The following is a 21,368-nucleotide window of genomic DNA, read 5'->3' on the forward strand; positions in this document are numbered from 1 at the left end:
CACACGTAAAAAATATAATTTGCGGTCAACAGTTAATGAATTGTGAATTCTTTTCAAGGAATTTAGAGGCATCTCAAATAGTGATTTCTCATGACTCTTACATTTAAAATAGATGGATGCAATAAACATTTGTAGAGAATTTATATTACTGTCAAGAATATTTGCATAATTAAGGATGCGTTCGCGTGACTTGATTATACTTCTAAAGGCGATTCGGATTATGCGTTCGCGCAACTTCGAGCAAATTTTTAATAAAAAGGGGTTCTTCGGAGATCATCAATATTAATTTCATATAACCCGAGATGTGCAGTTCACTATTTAATCATACAAGAGCGACAGACGTTCTTAATTTTATTTAAGCACAATTTCGAACTTAAGTCTATTTTTATAATAATAAAAAAAATTCGAAAATAATAATAATTATATTATCAATATCATTGTGTACACGTGCGCGTGACACAACTCCGCATGTTTTAAAAAATATAATTTATAACACGAATATACGTACGCGTGATTCGATTCAAAGAAGTGTCTTTAAATCTAAATAGAAGCGGTAACAATAAAATCATGCAATAAAAATGTATTTAACAAATCAAAATAATCAAGCCGAATATAACAGTTGAGCGACCGTGCTAGAACCACGGAACTCGGGAATGCCTAACACCTTCTCCCGGGTTAACAGAATTCCTTATCCGAATTTCTGGTGCACAGACTGTTAAATAGACAGAGTCATTCTTTTCCTCGATTCGGGATTAAAATAGGTGACTTGGGACACCCTAAATCTCCCAAGTGGCGACTCTGAAATAAAGAAATAAATCCCGTTTCGACTGTCCTTTAATTGGAAAAAACTCCCTTGCACCCTCGCGGGGGCGGGAAAAGGAGGTGCGACAGCTCTGGCGACTCTGCTGGGGAAAAAACCCAGAACCACTGGTTCAGGGTTCAAGAATTCGAGCTTAAAATAATTGTTATAGTTGGCTTTATTTATTATCTGATTTTTTTACATGATATATGCCCAATGTGCTAAATGACACTTTTACCGCTTTAATATTATTTGAATTATGAATATATACAACTGCTACGAAACCCCCTTCTTTCTGAGTCTTCTAAATTTATGGTGCACACGTGCGCGTGGGCCACCTTTCTGTTAAAGTCATACCAAATAAGACGAAGTTGGGACAAGTAACTAGGCCGGGTAGACTTTCGTTCTCCCGGTACGTTGCCCCCCCTTCGGCTCAAACTGTCCATTTGGGTAAGTCAGGGATAGATCAATATGCCTCAGGTTTTTTCACTTAGAATAACTCAGCTTCATGCCGGATCCCTAGTAGGAGCGATTGTTTGCATCACGTGCATTTGACTTTGGAGACTCAACACAGGGGTTGGGTCTGTCTAGGACAGGTGTACAAAAAAAAATGACCATCCTGATGCATCTTACTTGCTGCTACTTGCGCATTTATTTGATCCGGATTTGTGTGTTGACTGACTTTTGAATATCATGAATAATATTTTAAAATTGAAAAAAAAATATAGCGGTTAGGGAATTGACTGTTTATTTTTGAAAAAAAAAACCAATGCCCAAATAACTGTCAAAACTCTGCCGAAATTTTGAGAAAATGAAAAAAAAATGTTTTATTAGTTTGTTTTATTAAAAGCAAAGGAAAGATAGAAAATGAAAATAAAAAAAGAGTCTTATTTTTAAAATGGTTTTTTTTATTTTATTTGCTTATGAAAATGCAAAAAATAAAAAAAAATTAAATAAAAAAAAGGTCTTTCATTATTTGTCGCAAATATATATATATATATATAAATCCGAAAAGTTTTTTTTATTTCCAAAAGATATATATATCTTTATTTGTTGCAAAGAGTATTTGTCTTGCCAAGAAAATTCAAAATAAAATTCCAAAAAATATGTCTTGCAAAAAATAATATAAATATCTTTATTTTCCATTGTTGATAAAACAAAAATAATAAAAATATTTTCTTTTAAGAAAAAAAATCCGAAAATATTTTGATTCCTCTTTCAAAATTGAAAAGAAAATTCAAAATTCAAAAAATATTTTTTAGAAGCATTTCTTTTATCAAAAGTAAAATTCCAAAAATATTTTTTTTTCTTTAGAATAAAAAAAAAGACAAATGGAAATTCGAAAAAAAAAACTTCCTTTTACTTTTGAAATTCTCAAAGTTCAAATCAAAAGAAAAGGAATTTTTACGAGTTTTTCTTTCAAAAAGAAATCAATCAAAAAAAATATATATACTTCCTTTGAGCAGTTCTTTCACAGTTCCAATAAAAAAAATATTAGTTCATTTACTTATTCACGAGGCCCGAACTACGCGGGTTTGATTCTCACCGGATGTGAGATACGTAGGCAACCCTCATCGGGTCCAACCCCCTTTTTTGCTAAAATAGCCAAAAACCAATAAATAAATAAAAAACGTGTCAAAATTTTAATTTTTTTTCATAAATAAGTCGGGCAGTGTCCAGCCTCCACTTTTTGCTAAAACAAAATAGCAAAAAAAAAAAATATGTCAAATTTTAAGAGTCATAAAGAAGTCGGGTGACGTTGTTTTATCAAGACATAGCCGAATGTTCCCGAATGGGACGCCAGAAGGCTGACTTTGCATAAACAACCACCTTTTGGGTCATGTTTAGGATTTTGGTCTAGTTGACCCACACAGCCTTAACAATCTTCGTCCCCGAGGCGCTGAAGGGCCGTGTTTGCAACACCAGGTTTTTATTGTAATTTGAAAAAAAAATAAAAATAAATAGTCGGCGGTCAAGTGAATACCGTTTGAATTTTGTCATAATAAGCCGAGCCACCTTCGGCCGCGTCTTAAACCGTTCTTGCCGAAATAGCCTCAGAGTATCTTTCAGTTGTCGAAAGGCTATTTTCGTAAAAGAACGGACAAGTGTGTAAAGTGTCATAAAATAATCCTCTCCGGCCTCAAAATTTGGACGGGGCCACATTTGCAAAAATAACCGTTTGGTTGCATTTGTCAAACGGAGAAAGGAAGCTGGCCGTTTGTTTTGGAGTTTGTAAAACTTTTGATTATAATATGTGGGTCGTTTGATTTTCAAGTTTGTAGGTCATTTTTAAACCTTTGAAACCCAATATGAAAATTGAAAAAAAAATGATTAGTATTGCTTATCTTTTATTGGTCCGAACTACGCAAGGTCTGATTCATGCGGGGTCATGATACGTAGGCAATCTCCATAAGATTCGACCACCACTGAAAAAGAAAAAAAAAGGAAGAAAGAAAAATAAAGGAAAGCGCAAGTGCATCGCATCTCTGATAAAACGGTTTAACTGCTTAGGTGCATTGCATCTCTAATATATGATTATCTGTCAAATGCCCTGACACTAATGTGCTAGCTTCCTTTTGTTGTGTTCATATATAGAAAAGTGGTTGGTTGTGGTAACTCCTCCCTGCAAAGCAAATGACACAGAACATCAAAACAGGATGGGTCGGTACTGATGACCGACAACAATTGGTTGAACAGAACAACGGGTTGGTAGAAGAAGTGAAAATGCTGAGACAACATGTGGCAGACATGTATCAGGCATGGATAACTGGGAAAGCACCACCCCCACCACCGCCAAGCTTTTCAAACTCTGGCATTACCCATCCCCCATACTCTCCATCCCAACCCACTTATGACAGCTACCCGAGTAGCTCCATCACTCGTCCACGCTATTCCCCTCCCCAATGCTACTTCTCTCCACGAGATTCCCAAAGACGGGCTTCACTTTCCAAATACCCAGCTCCACAGAAGGCCTATCCACCCTCACAAGCCTACCGGAAGCCCCCTGGATCAGGTTTCCGGCCCAATCAAGCATTTCGGAACGAAAGGTTGCTGAAACGAGGAAAGGCTCTCACCCCTATCGGAGTATCTTATGCAAGTCTATTTGAAAGGCTAAAGCATGCTGGCTTGATTGAGCCGCTCCCAGCATATACTCCAGATCCACATGCAAGAAACTTTGATCCGGCAGCGCAATGCGCGTACCACTCCAATGTCATAGGGCACAACATTGAGAGTTGTCGTAATTTGAAAAGGGAAGTAGAGAAAATGATCCAAGAAGGGCGGATTGTGATCGATAACAGTAACATGGAGCACTCGAACCCTATCGAGAACTTGTTGACGGAGGTTGATGATATGGAAGCTGATAATGGTCTTGGCAATACTAATGCAAAGCTTAGTGGCTAAGATGCCAATTTTGATAAAATGGGAGGACGCTCCGTTCCTTGGTTAGCAAGAGAGAAGCTGTTGGTGGTTTATTTTGTTGTCATTTCTATTATCCGGATTATTCTTAGGGTTGTAATCCGAATATTGTCTTGTGTCAAACCTTCTTATCTTTCCATTTTTGTCGTATCAGTTTGTTTAAGTCTCGTTGATGTTGTGTTAAGATTTTATTCTGGTTGTTTTGTTTGTTTTTCTAACCATTTCGCCGGAAGTCTAATACAAAAGCCGGTCTTTTATTATTTCCAGTCATCTTTTTATTTAGTCCTTTTATCATGTTTTGTTCAGCGCCGATTCTCGTGACATGACATGCGCACATATTGGGCCTAATCTTAAAAGTTAATCATAAAACCCTCGGAAGGTGATTAAAGCATTTAAAGGAAATAAGAACGGTTTGAGATTATTTGAAGCCCGAGTCATGTGGAACTGGGGCAAGTTAAACATAAAGAAAACCGTTAAATGCAAGATTCGCCAAATTGGCATGAGGGTCGTGCATGAGAGTGAGAGTGTCGCCCAGCAGTGCTTTAGAAATGACAAATGAAAAAGCAAGTGTTTAACATAATTGTCAAGTCCAGCACCATCGGAAGAGACTATAAATCTATGTTCAATTGTGTTGTTTGCACTTGGCATGTTTTGAAGACTGGAATGACGAAGGCATTTTATTCTGCTACCTAAACACTTTATCCTTCGTTACCCCTTTTGAGCCTTATTTATTTTCTTTCATACCCCTCGTTCGGAATCAATAGCAATGACTAGGAAATACGAGCCTGGAAGGTAAAGAAAAAATCAAAAAAAAAACGAAAAAGAAAAAGAAAAATGAAAAAAAAAACAAAAGAAAGTCAAATGAAAAAGAGGAATTGGGAACTACGTTTGACCTGATTCCTCAAAGAGGATACGTAGGCGCTTCACGGCTCGGTCATAGGGTGCATAGGGTGCATAGTGTGCATGGTGTGCATAGTGTAAAAAAAAAAATTAAAAAAATATAATAATAAATAATCCCCAAGCAAGAAACTGGGGCAAGGGTTGCGCTTGTTGTAAACAAATATGATTTCGAAGGTTGTAATTTTGAACCCCAAATTTATTTTGTTTTTTTGAGCCTTTAATACCCTTTATTTCTAGCCTATCCAAAACCCACATTACGGTCCAAAGAAAGACCTTCTGATCAGTCTGCAAAAGATGCCAAGTCAGACAAATGAGAATCTTACCGACGAACATAACATTCTGTTCCACAGCAGAAAGAACTCTAATCTCCAGCAGAGAGAATCATACCGGTAACACTCCAAATCCCCAGCTGGAAAGTGATATAAATGAGAGAGTCTTATCGGTGAAAATCTTCACGGACACCATAAGGTGATGAAAGCTGAGAGAAAAACCCAAAATGAGAGAGGCTTGATAGTGAAAACCCTTCGGGCACTACAAGTCGAATAAGATTAGGAATCAGATGGGGGATAGTCAAGGGAAGACCTTGAAAGACGATTGATAGGCCGCATATGCATGTCATGACCATTAGAGTCAGTGTTTTCATTTGATAGGTTTTTATTTATAGTTTCTTTTGTTAAAGAGTCATTTTTTCCTTTGTCTTTTATTCTGTTCCCTTTTATCTTTTCCTTTCATAGAAATTTCCCCAGTAGAGTCTGTTTGGTCAAGACCAGTGGGAAATGACTTCAAAATAGGCCATTAGCTTTCCAATATAAGATCTGACTAATACATCCAAATGATATAGTCAGGAAGGAACAAGCGCGAGGCCAATGTCAAGAAAGATATCCCCAGCAAAAGGGAATTGACAAAAGGATCGACGAGTGTCAAGAGGGATATCCTTGCTGAAATTAAAGGTTATTAAACCTCAAGACCAGAGCCCGTGGACAAACAAGGAGAGCAATAAGCATGACTTGGAAAATTCATGCGAGACTAAAAGGTCGGGAAAATGCAAGTCTCCGAGCCATGCCACGAAAGAAGAGGGATATCCCCAGCAGAAAAGGATTATCCCCAGCAAATAATATCATCCCTTGTGGAATGCAGAGCAAGGAAGGAGAAAGGGAAAACCATCCCAGTGGGAGTATCACAACCAACCACCGCGTTTTAAACTAACAAATTTTGTTTAAATTGAAACAGGTAAAGGAAGTGGCATTGATGACAGAAATGCAGGCCATAAGGGAGACTGTCAAACTGGGGCAGAAAATTTTCCTTTCATTTGGAAAATTTTCTGGAAGTCAGATACCCATTCAGGGTAAAATGAATATAGCACCAGTCTCAAGGGAAGTGGTCTTTGAACCAGTTTTACCCCCAGCATAACAAGTTTTAATAAAAGAAGTTGTTCCCCAGCAGACAGAACAAAGGGATGACATTTGTGCTCAGAAAAGCAAAAACCATTATCATCCTCAGCAGCTTCCAGAAGAATGAAGCATCGATTTGAAGGGATAAAATTCCCCAGCAGCATTATCCTCAACAACGTTATCCCAAGAAGATAACACTTTTATCCCTAGCAGTGTTGAGCGAAAATAAATTCTGAAAAAAAAAATTGAATTTGAAGGAGGGGAAGAAAGGAGACTCCCACAGTGGTATTATCCCCAGCAAGCAAGAACAAAGCATAGCGAAGGAAAAAGAAAAGAAAAAGTCAGGCGTCCACCTGGAGAATGAGGATGAAAAAAAATTGAAGAAGAAGTCAGGCGTCCACCTGGAGAATGAGGATGAAGAATTAAAGAAGAAGTCAGGCGTCCACCTGGAGAATGAGGATGAAGAATTTAAGAAGAAGTCAGGCGTCCACCTGGAGAATGAGGATGTAAAAATTGAAGAAGAAGTCAGGCGTCCACCTGGAGAATGAGGATGAAGAATTTAAGAAGAAGTCAGGCGTCCACCTGGAGAATGAGGATGAAAAAATTGAAGAAGAAGTCAGGCATCCACCTGGAGAATGAGGATGAAGAAAAAATTGAAGAAGTCAGGCGTCCACTTGGAAAATGAGGATGAAAAAAAGAATTTAAGAAGAAGTTAGGCATCCACCTGGAGAACGAGGATGAAAAAATTGAAGAAGAAGTCAGGCGTCCACCTGGAGAATGAGGATGAAGAATTTAAGAAGAAGTCAGGCGTCCACCTGGAAAACGAGGATGAAGAATTTAAGAAGAAGTCAGGAGCCCCCCTGAAGAACAGAATGACGATATATTGGTTGAAGTCAGGAGCCCACCTGAAGAGAGGAATGGTGATTATTTTCAAAGTTGTTGTTGAAGTCAGGAGCCCGCCTGAAGAGAGGAAAGGCATTTTAAAAAGTTGTTGAAATCTTGCCAACCTAAAGAAAGGAATGGCGATGTATGGTTTGAAGTCAGGAGCCCGCCTGAAGAGAGGAATGGCGATTATTTTCAAAGTTGTTGTCAGGAGCCCGCCTGAAGAGAGGAAAGGCGTTTTTAAAAGTTGTTGAAATCTTGCCAACCTAAAGAAAGGAATGGCGATGTATGGTTTGAAGTCAGGAGCCCGCCTGAAGAGAGGAATGGCGATTATTTTCAAAGTTGTTGTCAGGAGACCGCCTGAAGAGAGGAAAGGCGTTTTTAAAAGTTGTTGAAATCTTGCCAACCTAAAGAAAGGAATGGCGATGTATGGTTTGAAGTCAGGAGCCCGCCTGAAGAGAGGAATGACGATTATTTTCAAAGTTGTTGTCAGGAGCCCGCCTGAAGAGAGGAAAGGCGTTTTAAAAAGTTGTTGAAGTCTTGCCAACCTAAAGAAAGGAATGACGATGTATGGTTTGAAGTCAGGAGCCCGCCTGAAGAGAGGAATGGCGATTATTTTCAAAGTTGTTGTCAGGAGCCCGCCTGAAGAGAGGAAAGGCATTTTTAAAAGTTGTTGAAATCTTGCCAACCTAAAGAAATGAATGGCGATGTATTGTTTGAAGTCAGGAGCCCGCCTGAAGAAAGGAATGGCGATTATTTTCAAAGTTGTTGTCAGGCGCCCGCCTGAAGAGAGGAAAGGCATTTTTAAAAAAGTTGTTGAAATCTTGCCAACCTAAAGAAAGGAATGGCGATGTATGGTTTGAAGTCAGGAGCCCGCCTGAAGAGAGGAATGACGATTATTTTCAAAGTTGTTGTCAGGAGCCCACCTGAAGAGAGGAAAGGCATTTTTAAAAAAGTTGTTGAAATCTTGCCAACCTAAAGAAAGGAATGGCGATGTATTGGTAGAAGTCAGGAGCCCGCCTGAAGAGAGGAATGGCGAATTATTTTCAAAGTTGTTGTTGAAGTCAGGAGCCCGCCTGAAGAGAGGAAAGGCATTTTTAAAAGTTGTTGAAATCTTGCCAACCTAAAGAAAGGAATGGTGATGTATTGTTTGAAGTTAGGAGCCCGCCTGAAGAGAGGAATGGCGATTATTTTCAAAGTTGTTGTCAGGAGCCCGCCTGAAGAGAGGAAAGGCGTTTTTAAAAGTTGTTGAAATCTTGCCAACCTAAAGAAAGGAATGGCGATGTATGGTTTGAAGTCAGGAGCCCGCCTGAAGAGAGGAATGGCGATTATTTTCAAAGTTGTTGTCAGGAGCCCGCCTGAAGAGAGGAAAGGCATTTTTAAAAGTTGTTGAAATCTTGCCAACCTAAAGAAAGGAATGGCGATGTATTGTTTGAAGTCAGGAGCCCGCCTGAAGAGAGGAATGGCGATTATTTTCAAAGTTGTTGTCAGGAGCCCGCCTGAAGAGAGGAAAGGCATTTTTAAAAGTTGTTGAAATCTTGCCAACCTAAAGAAAGGAATGGCGATGTATTGGTTGAAGTCAGGAGCCCGCCTGAAGAGAGGAATGACGATTATTTTCAAAGTTGTTGTTGAAGTCAGGAGCCCGCCTGAAGAGAGGAAAGGCGTTTTTAAAAGTTGTTGTCAGGAGCCCGCCTGAAGAGAGGAAAGGCATTTTTAAAAAAGTTGTTGAAATCTTGCCAACCTAAAGAAAGGAATGGCGATGTATGGTTTGAAGTCAGGAGCCCGCCTGAAGAGAGGAATGACGATTATTTTCAAAGTTGTTGTCAGGAGCCCGCCTGAAGAGAGGAAAGGCATTTTTAAAAAAGTTGTTGAAATCTTGCCAACCTAAAGAAAGGAATGGCGATGTATTGGTGGAAGTCAGGAGCCCGCCTGAAGAGAGGAATGGCGAATTATTTTCAAAGTTGTTGTTGAAGTCAGGAGCCCGCCTGAAGAGAGGAATGGCATTCATTTTTGTTGTTAAAGTTGGGAGCCCGCCCATAGAACAGAGGCATACATTTCAGTCTTTAATTTTCAAGCATTGAACTTGGGAGCCCGCCCAGATAACAGAGGCATACATTTCAAGTCTTTAATTTTCAAGTATTGAAGTTGGGAGCCCGCCCAGATAACAGAGGCATACATTTCAAGATCAAGTCAGAGAACAATAAAACAGAGGGTTACAATAGGAATCCCCAGCAGGAAACAATAAAATTCCCCGGCACCGGGAAGCAGAAGGTTGCAACAAGAGGTCACAGCACAAATTCAAGTGCATGTGTCAAAAGAAGAAAAGTACCGGAAGAAATGCAAGCAGACAAGGAAACAAGGCAACAAAAACAAATTGTACTCTAGCCTAGCTTCTTGTTTCTTTTAAGCACGTTGTAACAAGGAAATCGGTAAACAGTAGTAATAGCATGCAACAACAGTAACAGTGCAGTCCAACGGTAGTCCCAGCTACCAAAGTTTCCCGAACTACATTGACCTGATTCCTGTTTAGCCCAGGATATGTAGGAAACCTTTGAAGCAGAGGTTCGGTCAAATCTTTTTAAAAAAAATGCTTCAACGGAGTACTCGAATGGGCAAAAATCGCTCGCTTTATCTTTGCACGAAAACCCTTCGTGTCTTCGGGCAAAGAGGGGCAGCTGTAAGCACGTGATTTTTGCCCTATATGAGAATTACTCCCAAAAAATTTAAAAAATAAAGTAATTTTTCTTGGCGTGCAATTTTGTGATATTTTGTGATATTTTTGAATAATTATTTGTATTTATCTGTGCATGTTTATTTGCTAAATTAATAAAAAATACAAAAATATGTCGCATTTTGCATATAGGATTTAATTCTACAATTTTTAGTAATTAAATTTGTTTTACAAAAATTAAAAATTACAAAAATAGGCATCGTTTGCATTTTTAGCATTTAATGTCCAAATATACAATTTTATGCTTAATTAATACTTAATTGTGCGTTAATTGTTATTGGGAGTTAATTTGCACTTTTATAACTTAATTTAGTTCTTAATAATAGTTTAAGTATTTTTATAATTTAGTTTTAGAAAAAATAAAAGAAGAAAAGAGAGCGAAAATATAAAGAAAGTCGGAATTGGGCCTCTTCTTCAATTTCAAGCCACAGGCCCAAAAAATGGCCCAATCTTCTCTACGACCCAGTCCATTTCGAACTGGGTCGACCCAATCCATAACCCAAAAGACCCAAACCCCTTTGTCTTACATTTTACAACACAAAACAAAAGAAAAAAGAAGAAAAAACCCTAAAAACTAAGGAAAGCCATCCGCCCCCTTCCCCTTATCTTCTTCTTCTTCCTCAAGTTCCAAGTTACCCTCCCATGTCCGCCCGTCGACCACCGTCCAACATTTGACGCAGCAACAAAGCTGCTCTCCGACCACCCATGGCTACATCGTCTTCATCTTCTTCTTCTTCTTCGTCTTAAATTCCTAGCCCTATCCGCCATTGACGAAGCTCGTTGAGCTCAAGCTTGAGCTCGACGCTCATGGCTGACCATGCTGCTTCTGTGTCTCAACCAAACAACCAAACGAACACAACACTCGACGAGTCAGCTGTTGTTCGAAGCTCCCATCACCGATGCTCGTCATGGCCAAGCCCGTCGCTGCCTTCGTCCTCCAGCTCATTCTGCCATGGATGAGCTTGAGGCCAGCTGCTTCTGTCGAGTAGTTTGAGGCCAAAACAAGCCTCAGCCGTTGCTGCTCTTCTTCGTCTTCTTCAGTGAGCGTCGCCATGGAAGTCGTCTCCGAGTTGATGCTTTGGACGCCGCTGCTAGGTCGTCGCCGCTGCTGCTTTGTCGCGGCAGTGGCTTCAGCTGCCCCCGACGCCGCCTCACCTTCGTCCTCTTCACTTCGGCCTCGCATACACGGATGAGTTTTGGTCGATGTCGTTCGTCGTTGGTTAGTCATTCGTTGTTTCAATCCGGTTAGTAGTTTTTGAATTTTATTTTGTCCGTATTTTGTTTTGATATTTTTCGAATCTAAAATCGGCGAATGTTTGTTTTATTCATGTCTATGGTTAGATATTTGATTTTTGGTTTTGTTCATGTTCATGTTGTTTGTTAAATTAATTTTCAGATTTCAAAATAGAAGTTTAATTAGTTGTTTTCATGTTTATTTCATGTTTGTATTATTGTTTAAGTAAATATTTGTTAGTTTGATGTTTGTTAGATTCAAATTGAAATTTAATCAACTATTTCTTCAATTTGTTTCATGTGTTTATGTATTGTTAGAAATAGTTAATATTGTTAAGTTCAAGTTTAAGTTCATAATTGTTTCTTCGTCGATCTTGTTATTTGTTTAAAGAATTTAGTTGTATTAAAAGAATATATTGTTTTAATCGTTTAATCTGTCATGTTTGTTGTCTTAAAATAGATTCATTCATGTTCATACTTTGTTTGGATGATCTTGAATCCGAATTTTGTATAGTTTGATTTCTTGTTTACCATTTATGATTATTGCTTGAATTGTTCTCATAATCTTGTTTAAAGTTTAATATAAGAATTGTTTGTTGTAATGTTGTTAGAGTTGATTTTAAGTTCAATATGATTGAATTTAGAAATCTTCATACTTTGTTTGTTGTTGTTGTTGAATCCGAAAATAGGATTGTTTGTTGCTAAAATATTGTTCAATCAAATTTTAGTTGTTCTTTGTTGTTCAATTCGTGTTCATGTGATTTGTTGTTGAAATGTTGTTAAAATCGTGTTCATGTGATATTGTTGTTATGATGTTCATCCATGTTCATATTGTTGTTTGAACATTGTTAGAAATTGATCATATTGTCTATATTTTGGTTAAGTTTGATTAATTGATGTGTTATAGCTGATGGGTAGTTTGGTAAATTTGTAATACGTTCAGGGGTAGTTTGGTCATTTCAGTAAGGTCGGAAGGGGTAGTTTAGGAATTGTACATTTTGAAATTGTTTATTTGAAGCATGGGGGACAAAATGAAATGGGGTGGGTTGTGATATGATTATTTAATATAAAGGGGGGACAAGATTTAAATTAAAGGGGAATCTTGCATTATTTTAAATAAAGCATGGGGGACAAAATATAATGGGGTGGTGTGATATGTTTATTTAATGTAATGGGGATGAGTGGAAAGATAATGGGTTGGGTAGAGAAAAAGTATTGATTTAATTGATTAAAAGATTTATGGGATGAGATTATATATATGTGAAGTCTTGAACACAAGACATAACAAGAAATACAGAGAGAGAAATAGGGAGAGAGATACGAAAAAAAATACACACACAGATAGAGAGAAAAATTCCGAAAAATATTTAAGCTTTCAAAATAAAAATAAAACTAAAAAAATCTACTGCTTTCTTTCTTTGTTTGAAATTAGTATTAATGGTTGTTGTTTCATTTAAAGCTTAAAGCTTTTGTTTTTGGGATTACTACTCCACCGGTCTGTTACTGGGTTGTTACTGTTGCTGGGCAGTTGTTGCTATTGTACTGTTATTATTGCTGCTGATTCTCATCATCATTTTCTTTTGCTTCCAATATCAGGTACATATCTGAAAATTCATGTCATGAAAAGCTTCAACATGGCAAGTAAATGAAGTTTGATTATAAGGATGTTTTCTACTCATTTAAATTTTATTAGTTTAAGTTTCAGTTTTGTTTTAGTTGGTTAATATAGTATTAAATCAATTGGTAGATTAGTTCTCTTTCTTAATAACAAATGGCTTAGTTATTTTAGGAACGCGATCAACTCATTTCTTTTAATATATGAAATAATGTCAATGATTTTTTACAAAATATAGAGTTAGTGTTTGCAAATATTCGCATAGGCAAAATATAAGAATTGGTTTATTTATCTCAAACCCAATCTTCGTAAGCAAAATTAACCAAACAATTATAACCTCGGACTAAAAACAAGTGGTGTAAAAGAAGGATGAGATTTATAGATTGTAACTTTTTAAGTAAAAAAATGTGTAAATAGCGTTTGCTCCAAATATAACAATGAAAATTCTTCAAAAAATATTACTTCATTTATTAAATCAATTGTTTTCCTAAGTTTATACGCAATTCGCTTTTTGGGTAGATAAATATTGTATTTACCATAAAAATGGTAGTATTAATCACACGTTGTTTATTTTTATTTTATTTTTATTTTACTCTTTAAACTCATGGTTTTTGAGGAATATAATTCACACGTAAAAAATATAATTTGCGGTCAACACTTAATGAATTGTGAATTCTTTTCAAGGAATTTAGAGGCATCTCAAATAGTGATTTCTCATGACTCTTACATTTAAAATAGATGGATGCAATAAACATTTGTAGAGAATTTATATTACTGTCAAGAATATTTGCATAATTAAGGATGCGTTCGCGTGACTTGATTATACTTCTAAAGGCGATTCGGATTATGCGTTCGCGCAACTTCGAGCAAATTTTTAATAAAAAGGGGTTCTTCGGAGATCATCAATATTAATTTCATATAACCCGAGATGTGCAGTTCACTATTTAATCATACAAGAGCGACAGACGTTCTTAATTTTATTTAAGCACAATTTCGAACTTAAGTCTATTTTTATAATAATAAAAAAAATTCGAAAATAATAATAATTATATTATCAATATCATTGTGTACACGTGCGCGTGACACAACTCCGCATGTTTTAAAAAATATAATTTATAACACGAATATACGTACGCGTGATTCGATTCAAAGAAGGGTCTTTAAATCTAAATAGAAGCGGTAACAATAAAATCATGCAATAAAAATGTATTTAACAAATCAAAATAATCAAGCCGAATATAACAGTTGAGCGACCGTGCTAGAACCACGGAACTCGGGAATGCCTAACACCTTCTCCCGGGTTAACAGAATTCCTTATCCGGATTTCTGGTGCACAGACTGTTAAATAGACAGAGTCATATTCTTTTCCTCGATTCGGGATTAAAATAGGTGACTTGGGACACCCTAAATCTCCCAAGTGGCGACTCTGAAATAAAGAAATAAATCCCGTTTCGACTGTCCTTTAATTGGAAAAAACTCCCTTGCACCCTCGCGGGGGCGGAAAAAGGAGGTGCGACACTCCCAAGGACAGAACTGCTCTGATATCACTTTTGTCACACCACAGACTTGGGGGGCGAGATCGGCGCCCGGTGCCTCGTCTATCCTTGCGTACCAACTTGCGACTAAGGGACTCTGAACATATAATGTCACACTTTGACCATGGGCCACTTTGCCAGACAATTGCAAATATGACTAAACAACAATATAATGCTGGGCCGACAAGGCCGTCATAACTACTACAGCTGACAAATTAACAAAATATTCATAAAATGTCTATAAGCCAACATACTGCACTAACTGACAAGGTATCTCTACAAGCCTCTACTGATGGATATACTGCAATCGGAACAACTCCCCGACCTACTCATAACTTATATACATATATATATGATGTACATAAGGCTCTCGACCCGGAAACTCCGAAAGGCATGGAGCTTACCGATCAAGCTGAACTCCGGAAACACTTATTGAAGAGGCGTACCCATCTGTCTGTCTAACCTGCACGCATGAAATGCAGCGCCCCCAGAAAAGGGACGCCAGTACAAAATAATGTACTGAGTATGTCAGCAATATACTGAAAGCTGAAACTGAACTGATAATATAATAACTGCAAGTAGCTGGAAGTCAAAGATAATATGAAGATATACTTACCTACTGATACTGACTCAACTCTTTCAATAAAGTAAATAAAATAGTTGTCTGACCCTATAAGGCTCGGCGTATATATAACTGCTCTACCGTAGTAGGCTCGCTCATAAGCTCTCGGCCATACTAGGCTCTGTATCTCGACCAACTGGGCTCGCTCATAAGCGCTCGGCCACAGTAGGCTTGGTATATAACTTACCATCTGATCAGAGGTTGCCCAATAGAGGCCTGGCATCGATTATAACTCGATGGTAATGAAAATACTTTTAATATTGTATATATGTAAACTCTCTGCTCTTTTGACCGGAAGAAGGAAATACTCAACTGAATACGCAGTCCCAATAAGAAGAATATGGTAACTTACAAAACTAGGAAAATATATGTAATTTGCGAGACTAGCAAAATATACGTAAATTCCGGGATACGGTTTTTCTCTATACCTCGTTATCAAACTTGTGTAATTACGATATCATGCAAAAATGAAGGAAAAGCTTAGCCTTAATATACCTGGAGTAGGAAAAACTCCGTATAATTATCCCGTTGGAAACCTTCGTGGTTGAGAGAAATTTGCCCTTGCTTTGTAGAAATTCACGGACGAATATTACTTTTGATTCCTTGAACTTCTTGGAATGAATCACGTTTTTTTTTGTTTAAAAGGGGTAAGGTTTCTGCTTCTAATTTTGAACAAGAATTTGCTTATGGATTTTTAATGTTGGACAAAGATTCTGTCTCTAATATCTTTTGATTTGAAAACCAAAATATAGAATATGGTTTCTCATATCCTTGGTTTGCTAAGACTTTAAAGCTTAGTCATTTCCATCCTTTAGCCATTTAGCAAAAGTGACTAATAATCACTTCCAATTTCGTGGCTTCTTGCCACGTGGGGTGGGGGTGAGATGTTAATTTTTATTCACTTATTAGTTAACCAGATAATGTCCCGTTACTCGGTAATTAATTAATTACCCGTATAATTTAAAAATTACCACAAATTACTTAAAATTCTATTTATTTATTTATTAAAAAAATACTTCATATATAGTTTATATATTATACTACCATGGTCATATGGTACCTTGCATGGTACTAGTTCATAATTATCGGACATTATCGCTCGACCCGTATTTTATTTCAAATTGGCCACTTTCAACGAAACTCGTTTTGTTTAATCCATGTATCCCTTTATCCTTCATAACACTTACAATCCTTATAATCTCCAAATAATCTTTTCCTTAGACTGATGTCAATTACCTTACAAAAAATTCAACGCACAATACTATAGGGTGCAACATTGTCGTAACTTAATACTGCGAAGCGTGACATCACCGTAATGTAATACTGCAAGACATAACATCATCGTAATATAATACTGCAGGTAATAGCATCGTTGTAATATAATACCGTGGGACGTAATATCGATGTAATATTATGTGGCGTAACAGTTATACTACGAGACTTGTTGGAATGTTCAGACATGGCCCCGAGGGGCTTGGGCATATTTCAGATTGATTTCAGACCATTTCTTCTTCATATTTCATTGCTGGTTTCTGCTGAAGTCTGGTGTACTGAAGGTTCTTTGCGATCGTGGACTTAGAAATGCGATCGCGTAAGGGAAAATTGAAGCAGAGCATTTCTTCTTCTTAGCATTCGCGAGTCCTCGGACATGTTCGTGTAGGCTGCTGAAAATTGTGCATCGCGTTCGCACAAGTACTCACGCATTCGCGTAGTGGTTTGGACTAAGCTAGGCAGTGGTTGTTTCTTCTTTGCGTTCGCATTGTATTTGTTGCGATCGCATAATTCAGATGAAGGTAATCACCGCGTTCGCATGGATAGTTTTGTGATTGTGTAGTGTGTTTTGAGAGGCTGCTTAGTTTGTTCTTCACGATCGCAAAGAATGTCCCATGATCGCGAAGAATGTCCCGCGATTGTGTATGATATTTCTGTCCAGTGAATAAAAAGTACTCTATTTCAGGGGGTTTCGGTCATTTTTTCATATTTGGAGCTATGGAGCTCGGATTGAGGCGATTCTTGAAGCAATTTTTACCATGTGGATTTGGGTAAGTATTCTCTACTCATTTTTTATTTTATATCATGAATCTATCTTCGTTTTTGGCATTTGATCGAGGGTTTCAAAAGAGAAATTAGGGGGGGGGGGGGGTTTATCTAAACTTTTCTAAAGTAAATTTTTGAGTTTTGGATACCGATTTGGAGTCGGATTTGGGTGAAACTAGTATGGTTGGACTCGTCATTGAATGGGTTATCGGATTTTTTAAGTTTCGTCGAGTTTTGTGGTGCGGGCCGGGGTTTGACTTTTTAGTTGACTTTGAGATTTTGATCAGAGATTCGACCTTTATCATTTGGAATTATTTCATTAGGTATTATTTGATACCTTTGAGCTGCTTTTGGCTAGTTTCGAGCCGTTTAGAGGATGATTTGGGCTGGATGGCGCTTCTAGGGTATCGATTTGGCTCGTTTGATGTAAGTGTCTTGCCTAACTTTATTGAGGAAATATTTTCTACTAATTTCCATTATTTGCTACATGCGGGGTATATGAGGTAATGAGTGTATATGCATGTGTCATGGTTAATCATGTTCGGGGGGGGGGGGGTAAATTATATGATTAATTATGCCTTGTAGAATTACGCGACCTTCTTGTTTCATGTCTTACTTGACTTCTAGACTACTAAGAATGTGAAATTAAAGGCTAGAAACCAAAATTTAGCTCATTATAACTTGATTAAAATTTGACCGATTTTCGTGAAATTATTGATGTGTTAAATTCGGTCATCACTATGCTTAATCACTAATACATCGCTACGATCGTTATTCTTTAGATATTGGTCTATACTTGAATTGAAGATAATTTTTGAGACTTGTTGAAATACTTGCACAATAAGGTTCTTGAAATAGCACAATTGCGTATTTGCTTCTCTTGTACCCTTGCCGCAACATAAACTTGTCAAATTGTTTGTACCATTGTCTAGAAGATTGTTTCAATCCGTACAACGATTTTTCAAGTTTTCACACAATATTTTCCTTTCCAACAACTTTGAATCCTTCTGGCTGCGTCATGTAGATTTTCTCCTCCAAGTTTCCATATAAAAACGCAATTTTTACATCCATCTGAACTAGTTCTAAATCTAACTGTGCTACCGAAGCCAACATAATTCTAATGGAGGAATGTTTTACAACTACAGAAAATACTTCATTGTAATCAATTCCCTCTTTTTAAGCATATCCTTTGGCCACCAATCTTGTTTTGTAGCAAACATCTTCTTGGTTAGGAAATCCTTCCTTCTTTGCAAATATCCATTTGCACCCAATTGTTTTCTTTCCCTTCGGGAGATTGGCCAATCTCCATGTATGATTCTGATGAAGGGATTTATTTCATCATTCATGGCAATCCTCCACTTATCTTCTTCTGAACTTTGGACTTTATCTTTATAAGTGGTAGGAACATCATCAGCTACAATTGAGGCGGCATAAGCAACCGTCTCTATAAGACGAACAGGTTTTGTTATTGTCCTTTTTGGCCTACTAGTTGTTATTGATTCAAGTTGTTGTTGAGGTTCCTGATTTGGAATCTCCCTCTCTACTAGCTCTTCTTCCAGAGGATAATGTTCATTTGTTTCCTCCTCTGCTTCTTGTGTAGGAAAAATAAATTTTCCCTCAAACTCCACCTGCTTAGAAGAACCTTTATTTTGTTTGGTATCTTCTCTTACCTTATTTACCATAGCAGATTTATCAAAGGTAACATCCCTACTGAATATTACTTTCTTTGTCATAGGACACCATAAGCGATATCCTTTGACTCCAGAAGTAATCTCCAAAAAAATAGCCTTCTTTGCTCTTGGATCCAATTTTGACTCTGTCACATGATAATATGCGGTTGAGCCAAACACGTGCAAAGAGTCATAATCTGCAGCAGGCTTTCCATACCAATTTTTCAAATGGTGTCTTGCCATCAATAGCAGTAGATGGTAGACGATTAATGAGGTGGCATGCATATGTAACTGCCTCAGCCCAAAATTCTTTGCCCAAGCCAGCATTGGATACCAGCAAGGTCCGGTTCATACGTTCTGCCACTCCATTCTGTTGTGGTGTATGTCTGACAGTGAAGTGTCGGACGATGCCATCATTTTCACAGACCTTATTAAAATGATCATTTTTGTATTCACCTCTATTGTCTATGCGAATACACTTGATCCTCCTGCCTGTTTGATTCTCCACCATCATTTTCCATTTGAGAAAAATTCCCAATACTTCATCTTTGATATTCATTGTATACACCCACACTCTTCAGGAAAAATCATCAACAAAGGTTACAAAATAGTTCTTCCCACCCAATGAAGGTGTTTTGGAAGGACCCCAAACATCAGAGTTTACATAATCCAAAATGCCTTTAGTATTATGGATCGTTGTACCAAATTTAACCCTTTTCTGTTTCCCTTTGACATAGTGCTCGCAAAACTCTAAGTTGCAAGCCTTTACTCCTTTTAACAATCCTTGATCTGATAGAATTTTGAAGGATTTTCCTCCAGCATGTCCCAAGCACATGTACCATAGCTTGGTTGTTTCTGCCTCTTTGTCGTCACTGGATGTCATTGTCGCTTTCCCAATAACTGTACTGCCACGATAACGGTACATATTATTGTTTTTCCGATTAGCCTTCATTACCACTAGTGCACCGAAGCATACTCTCATCACTCCATTTTCTGCAATGATTTTGAATCCTTTTGATTCTAGGTCTCCCACAGAGATGAGATTTTTCTTCAAACCCGGTACATATCGAACATCTGTTAATGTTCTGATCATTCCATCATGGTTCCTTAATCTTATTAAGCCAATGCCATATGAGGTAAGAGGGCTATTATCGCTGCGTGAATAACTCCATACTCTCCTTCTTAAAAATCCACGAACCAGTCCTTGTTGGGACACATATGATAGCTACAAGCCGAGTCCATCAACCATATGTCTCTGATGTTGATGGCTCTATTGTAACTAATGAGAAGTCTGAATCATCACAATCATCTACATTTGAATCCATAATGGCCTTTCCATTATTGTGTTTGGCCTTATTCTTCAACTTCGGACAATCTTTCTTCCAGTGCCCCTTTTCTCGACAAAAGACACATTCATCTTTGTTGGGTCTAGTTCTTGACTTGGATCTTCCCTTCCTTGTCCTTGTTTGATTTTGAGGACGACCCCTCAGAACCAGTGCTTCTCCTTCTCTGCCCTTTTGTTTTTCTCCCTTTATTTGTTCATAGCTATACAAAGCCGAACAAACTTCTCAGAGAGAAATTTCATCATTTCCATAAAGTAGAGTAGTTTCAAGGTGCTCGTACTCATCAGGAAGTGACCCCAACAACATCAAGGCCAAGTCACCATCATCAAAAGTTGCATCCATATTTTGCAAATCTGTGACCAACTTATTGAAACTGGTGATATGTTCATTCATCGTGGTACCAGGAACATAGGTGAAGCGAAACAGTCTCTTCTTCATGTACAATTTATTTTGACTATTTTTCTTCAAAAATTTATCCTCTAGTGCTTTCCATAATTTACTTGCAGAAGTTTCCTTTCTGTATGGATATTTCTGCTGTCTAGCAAGGTAGGATCGAATGGTACCGCAATCAACACGGTTGATAATTCTCCAATCTTCTTCTTCAATAACATCTGGTCTCTTTTCTTCAATAGCAAGATCTAACCCTTAGTGAAAAAGGACATCTAGAATCTCGCCTTGCCACATCCCAAAATGTCCTGACCCGTAAAAAATTTCTACCGCAAATTTCGCATTTGACACAATTCTTGTCATAAGCGAAGGTGCCAATAATGACATATTGTTGACACTTGATGTAGATTCTTCTTGTTTATTGTCTCCCATCTTTGACACAAATACTATTTAATAGCTGATGACACAAATCAAGATTATTTCCTTTCTAGTGTGGAAGATCAGACTAAGCTGCAATCATAGAGCATACTCAGACAGAACCTTGACTCAGTTACCAAGATAAATCTTTTCGGATGTGGAAGATCAGACTATGCTGCAACCACAGAGCATACTTAGACAGAACCTGGCTCTGATACCAATTGTTGCAGAAGCCAAATATATATAGTGTGAATGAATCACAACTACTATACCAAAAATTATGACAGCCACCAAATAATAAATAAGACAATAATACAACAATAAAAGAAACACCAGAAGTTACGAGGTTTGGCCAATTTTGCCTACTTCCTCGGACACAACTAATATTT

The sequence above is a fragment of the Nicotiana tabacum genome, chromosome 1 (assembly GCF_000715075.1).
Source record: "Nicotiana tabacum cultivar K326 chromosome 1, ASM71507v2, whole genome shotgun sequence".
Lineage (NCBI taxonomy): Eukaryota > Viridiplantae > Streptophyta > Magnoliopsida > Solanales > Solanaceae > Nicotiana > Nicotiana tabacum.